Consider the following 6,681-nt stretch of genomic DNA (forward strand, 5'->3'; position numbering starts at 1 on the left):
GGAACTGTTAGGTTACCCTGTGATTTGTTCTGCTCTCGTCAAATGCTCTGGTTCTGGCCTCTGGGCTACAGCCTCATCCTAGGATTGAGTCAGTTTGACTGTGTCACAGGACCTGACTCCTAGATTCCTCAGGCTTTAACCCCTGCCTCCATAACCCAGCCAGGACCCTGGCCCCTTCCAAATCAGCATTCCAGTCTGCATGCATCTATTCTTCCTAGGTAACACAGCTGGAAACAGACCAAGCAGAGACCCTGCTATCTGCACTTAGTCCTGTGTGACCCACACTGCCACTGTGGGTCACTCACACTGTTATTTCCAACACCCCCCACCAATTCTATCAACCCCTTTCACCACTGCCAATAATCGTATTTGTTTCATTTATGGGACCCCTTCCTTTTCATATCTGAATCTCTCTAAATAGCCATATTACCTGCTAGTGTTCTGAGGGTTCACAGGGTCCCACAGCTCTGCTCACCTGGAAAGCCTCCTCCCTCTAACTTCAGCTGGGCACCAATCATGATGCTTAGCATGTAGCAGGGTGACAAGGAAACAGTGTGGTGGAAGGAGTATGGGCATCTTGAGCAGACCTAGGACCTAGGTTCAAATCCCTGCTCTTCCACTTACATAAGGTTCTTAATTCCCCTAGAACACAAAATGATTGTTGAAAGGATTATGTGAGATCATGTATCTGGCAAGATTTAATAGTTATCTGATGAAATAACTGCACTTTTCATCAAAGTGCTTTTCTTTCCTGCACTTATATTTCTAACAGCATTATTGATATTCACATATACACAACCCACTGGCAAAGGACAAATCAATGGTTTTTAGAATATTCAGTAGACTTGAATTTCTTAAAATAAAATTAGAGCATGAGAAATATGAGGTTTAGTAACACTTGAAAAGACAGAGGATGTTAGTCAGCTACAAGGTTATGTAAATCAACAGTGTGATGCCATTGCATTGCCAAAAAAGCATATGTGTAATCGGGCTGGACTGGTACACATGTGATGATCAGAACAAGACAAGTAACAGTTCCCTGTGATTCAGAGCTGGCAATGTGTTCAGTCATTGGGCCTATTTTAAGAGAGATGTGGGAAAATTGGAGCACGTCCAAAGAAATGTATAAAGGGTGATGAGAAACAGCAAATACTATGATATTCATCCTGGAGAAGTGAATTCTAAGAAGAGGTGAAACCCTGTCTGTCCTCAATTAGCCCAGGGCTGTCAAATGGAAAATGAATGACATGGGTTTTCTGTTTCCTTCCTAGGCCAGAAATTCAAGAGGGGAATTTAAAAGCAAGCTGACTTCGATATGATAGAAGGAACAATTAGAGCTGTTGGAAATAGGAATTGATTGTCCCTTTCTAACCTGAAATTCCATATTTAATATATTACTACATTATTAGCAAGTCTGAGAACAAAGACTTGTAGAGCTCTTATTCTGTGTAATGTGCTGTGCTCAGGTGGATAAAATGACCCAGGATCTCTTTTTTATTCGAGACCAACTGCCCAGTTTGTGGGTCTAGTCTAGTAGGCCATACTTTCTTCCACCTTTAAAAAATATTTATTTATTTGAGAGAGAGAGAGAGAGAGAAAGGGTGCAGAGGAGAGGGGCAGAGGGAGAGAGAAACTCAACCATGATGCAGGGCTCAATCCCACAACCCTGAGATCATGACCTCAGTCAAAACCAAGAGTTGGCCACTCAACCAACTGTACTACACAGGCACCCCTCCCATTTTTCCTTCCTGCTTTTGACGTAAGAGGAAAGAATGCCCCAAGGTGTCAATCTGGGTATTTTACTAGCAGTTTTGATGACAGTTGGAAATACTCCTAAAATAAGACTTGGACCTTACCTAATCAGGAGGGTTGTGCTTCTCTCTTCCCTATTCTGTGTAAAGTGACTTCATTTTAGTACTTGAAATTGCCCATGGTGCAACATTTGTGGAAATTAGCAAACACTACAGATCAGCAACACAACTCTCCCCTCGCTCCCAATGTCTCACTGCTTTAGAGGCTATGCTACACAAGGACCACTAGGCTGGCACAATTCTACTAGATTTTTGGACTAAGTCTCTACAAAAAATATATTTAGAGCCAATGGTATTTAACTTTCACCTAAGGACACTTTGGAATTTATTTTTTTTAATATTTATTTATTTATGATAGACATAGAAAGAGAGAGAGAGAGGCAGAGACACAGGAGGAGGGAGAAGCAGGCTCCATGCAGGGAGCCCGATGTGGGACTCGATCCTGGGACCCCAGGACTGCGCCCTGGGGCAAAGGCAGGCCAACCGCTGAGCCACCCGGGGATCCCCGACACTTCGGAATTTAAATGGTTTAATATAGTTAACAAGTTTCAGATGAATGGAATATTTAGGGGTAAATATTTGGAGATTAGACTCACTCTCATATGTTTTCTCCTTTAGGAAATCTCATAATAACCCTGGTCTATATATTTAGAGTGTATTATGCACAGCTGCTAATGGATGACCGAGTAACAGACTACAGAGACCTAGCCAGGACGAAGGCCCTCTGGAAATGAGAAGACAAAGCTCTCTGCTGGCCAGTGCTTGTCCTGCGTGACAAGTGGCTCCTTGTGCCACCTATTGGACTTCGAAAGAACAATCTCTTAGTTTTTGATTCAAAGATAAAACTCCAGCAAGTATTTTCTAAATGGAACAAATTCATGATCTTCCCTCAGTCAGAGCTAGTCTATAAACCTTGCGTTTTACAAGTCACCATGGAAGAAATCACCATCAAACCAAGATTCCCAGAGCCAACTGATTTCTTTATCATCAACAAGCTCTAGGGATGCCTGGGTGGCTCAATGGTTGAGCATCTGCCTTCGGCTCAGGGTGTGATCCCAGAGTCCTGGGATCAAGGCCTACATCAGGCTCCCTGCATGGAGCCTGCTTCTCCCTCTGCCCCTGACTCTGCCTCCCTCTCTCTGTGTCTCTCATGAATAAATAAATAAAAATATTTAAAATAAAAACAAGCTCTAGGAATTATAGATGGCATTTTTTTTAAAGATTCCACTTATTTATTCATGAGACACACACAAACACACACACACACACACACACACACACACACACACACACACACAGAGGCAGAGGGAAAAGCAGGCTCCATGCAGGAAGCCTGACGTGGGACTCGATCCCGGGTCTCCAGGATCAGGCCCTGGGCTGAAGGTGATGCTAAACCACTGAGCCACTGGGGCTGCCCTTCTTCTTCTTCCTTTTTTAAAGATTTTATTTATTTACTCATGAGAGACACAGAGAGGGAGGCAGAGACATTGGCAGAGAGAGAGAAGCAGGCTCCATGCAGGGAGCCCAATGTGGGAATCGATCCAGGGACTCCGGTATCACACCCTGGGCCAAAGGCAGGTGCTCAACCCCTGAGCCACCCAGGCGTCGCGACATACATATTATTATCATTTTACAGTTGGGGAAAACAGCTTAATAAGGTTAAGTGGCTATTAGACTTAAAAAGTTTCTGCACCCCAGGTAACAGGGCTTGCATTTCTTACCACTTTGAATCTAGCAGACATTCTACAAATAGTTGAATAAGTTTTTAAATGTGGACAGAGTGGCATTCTTCTTACTACTCTGAGCCTGCTGACCCATTAGCCTTTTAATCAGCTTTTAGCTAATGGGAAGACAGAATGATTTTCATTTATTTTGCTTGAACATATTTTCCAAGGAGAAGAGCTCGCTAGAATATCTCATTAACCCTATATGACTTAGACTTATTTTTTCAGTTTTAGAAGCAAGTTAACTTGGGCTTAGTCAGAATTCTGCAGTCCTTCAGTCTTTTCATTACACCAAGTTGAGGCAGAGGGAAGACCAAAGGCATGCATCAAGAAGGGCCTACAGGGACACCTGGGTGGCTCAGCGGTTGAGTGTCTGCCTTTGGCCCAGGGCATGATCCTGGGGTCCCCGGATCGAGTCCCACATCGGGCTCCCTGCATGGAGCCTGCTTCTCTCTTTGCCTATGTCTCTGCCTCTCTCTCTCTCTCTGTCTGTCTCTCAGGAATAAATAAATGAAATCTTTAATAAACAAAACAAAAACAAACCCCAGTTGGTTTTCTTTAAAGAAGGACCTTTAAAGTTCTGACAGGAAAAGCAGGGTTCTGGATAAACCAGAGGCAAAATAGTTCTCAAAGAAAGACCATCATGCCAGTTACATTGAGTATGGCACACAGTGGACATATTCCCACGCCTACTATGCTACTTAGGCAAGTGGGGAATGAGAGCACATGTGGATTTTAAGAAGCCTATGGACTTTTAGGGAAGAGAACACATAGACACATGGACATAAGGAACATGAAATTACAGTACAAGAGCATGAAACCAAAAAAAACCATCTGAGATAGCAGTGATTATTGACAAAGGATTAATGTAGGCGATAAGTGCTGCAAAAAAGGGAGAGATAACATTTGCATACATTTTTGCTGACCCCAGCATCTTAGTAAAATGTCTTTTCTATGACCTATGGAGAGACACTGAAGTTAGAGAGAGCACCTGGCTTCTCAGTAGCTCACTTTCTTCCCTGGAGACTCAGGCTATGAGAGGGTTTGCAGGAAGCAACAGCTGGAGAGACCAGGAGACCTGCCACCTGGATTATCAAGGCAGACAGCTCAGTGCTAGGAGGTCTCACCTGGCTACCCAGTCTGGATGAACTGAAAATGAATGATTTTCTTCCCCTCTGTATTTTTCCTTCTTCCTACCTTTCAGCAGGAGTAGCCTGAGTTCTCCTGGGCTTTGCTTTTGAAAATTTTGAGCCATTCAAAGGAACTGAAAGTAGTAGTTCTCAGCCGTGGCTCCTCATGGAATCCCCTGGGGAGTTTTAGAAAATACTGAGGCCTGGGGGTGCCTGGGTGGGTGCCTGGGTGACTCAGTCAGTTAAGCATCCAACTCTTGATTTCAGCTCAGGTCATGATCTCAGGGTCTTGAGATCAAGCCCCCCACTGGGTTCCATGGAACCTGCTTAATTAAGATTTTCTTTCTCTCTCTCCCTCTGTCCCTCCCCCCATAAGCAAATACTGCCACCCGGGTACCACCCCTAAATGCTCTAAAATTGACCTAGAACGCTCCTCTGGTGATCCTAACATGCAACCTAGTTTGAGTATCATTGACTTAGTTTCTTTGACATAGCAAGAAAGAAAGAGTAAGATTTGCTGAAATGGACGAAACATCTTGGAAAAGGAAGGGAAGGGGGGTACTTCCAATCTAGCAAAATATCCTTGATTTGTTACCTGGAGGGATGGGAATCTGGGTTCTGGCTTCCTTTTGGTCCCACAGGAAGGTAGGAAGACACCAGAGAGAATGCCACGATGGTAAACCCAGGGCAGTTTCTTATACTGGGATGTTGAATGCAAATTGCCAGGGGATCTTGTTAAAATGCAGATTCTGACTCAGGAGGTCTGGGGTTGGGGCTTGAGTTTGCATTTCCAAATAATTCCTAGGTGGTCGCAATGCTGCCCATGTGGCAAAGATCTTCATGGCTAGGACTCTAGGTGTGTCCCTTCAAATTCCCATTTCCATCTCAAGCCACAACATGTTAAATGTGAAGGGCTCTACTGTCAGGGACAATGGACATCGTGGCGGTGACCCGATTGGATTGATGGTTGAAGGCCAGATGGACCCCATCTACAAGTCTACAAAGCCTTGCAGGCTAAAGAGGCACACATCCTGGCAGGAGATCCCCACGTTAGGGTGCCAGCAGATCATAAATGGCCCACTCAAAAGAGATGGCTGATGATAACTTCATGTAGGTGTTATTTACCAGGCGGAGACAGGGTTAAAAGAAATCAACAAAAGATAATGAGATATCACCCCTCAGGCAGAAGAACCAAAAGGGGAGGAAGTAGTGACTGGTATCCCGTAAGAGCTGTAGGAAAGGGACACCTGAAACAACTGCTGGCTCTAAAGAAATACAGCCACATGGAAGAAAATGGCCCCTCAAGGATAGATGCAGAGGAGTAAATACCCCAATATTTCTCTTCACCCAGTTTATGATTTCCAACTGATCCATCCCATTGGCCCAACTCAACTAGAAACCAGAGGGCAAGAAAACTCAGCAGATGGAGCCCATCAAAGCCAGCCTCCTAGACACAGAGAAGGGTGAAGGACGGTGAACAGATCAGGTCAGAGACACATGGAGAAAGCCCAGCACCATCTCCAAGGGTGAGGTGAAATGTCCTGCCAGGCCAGCCTGCTTAGTCTGTTCAGGCTGCTGTAGTAAAATAGGATAGACTGGGTGGGTTTTTTTTTTTTAAGATTTTATTTATTTATTCATGAGAGACAGAGAGAGAGAGAGACAGAGACAGAGACACAGGCAGAGGGAAAAGCAGGCTCCATGCAGGGAGCCCGACGTCGGTCTCCAGGATCATGCCCTGAGCCAAAGGCAGACACTCAACCACTGAGCCACCCAGGCATCCCAGCCTGGGTGGTTTATTTTATTTTATTATTATTTTTTTGATGTTGTTAGAGAGGGGAGAAGGGCAGAGAGGGAGAGAGGGAATCTTTTTTTTTTTTTTTTTATGATAGTCACACACAGAGAGAGAGAGAGAGGCAGAGACACAGGCAGAGGGAGAAGCAGGCTCCATGCACCGGGAGCCCGACGTGGGATTCGATCCCGGGTCTCCAGGATCGCGCCCTGGGCCAAAGGCAGGCG

This window comes from Vulpes lagopus, chromosome 2 (assembly GCF_018345385.1).
Source record: "Vulpes lagopus strain Blue_001 chromosome 2, ASM1834538v1, whole genome shotgun sequence".
NCBI classification, from domain to species: Eukaryota; Metazoa; Chordata; class Mammalia; order Carnivora; family Canidae; genus Vulpes; species Vulpes lagopus.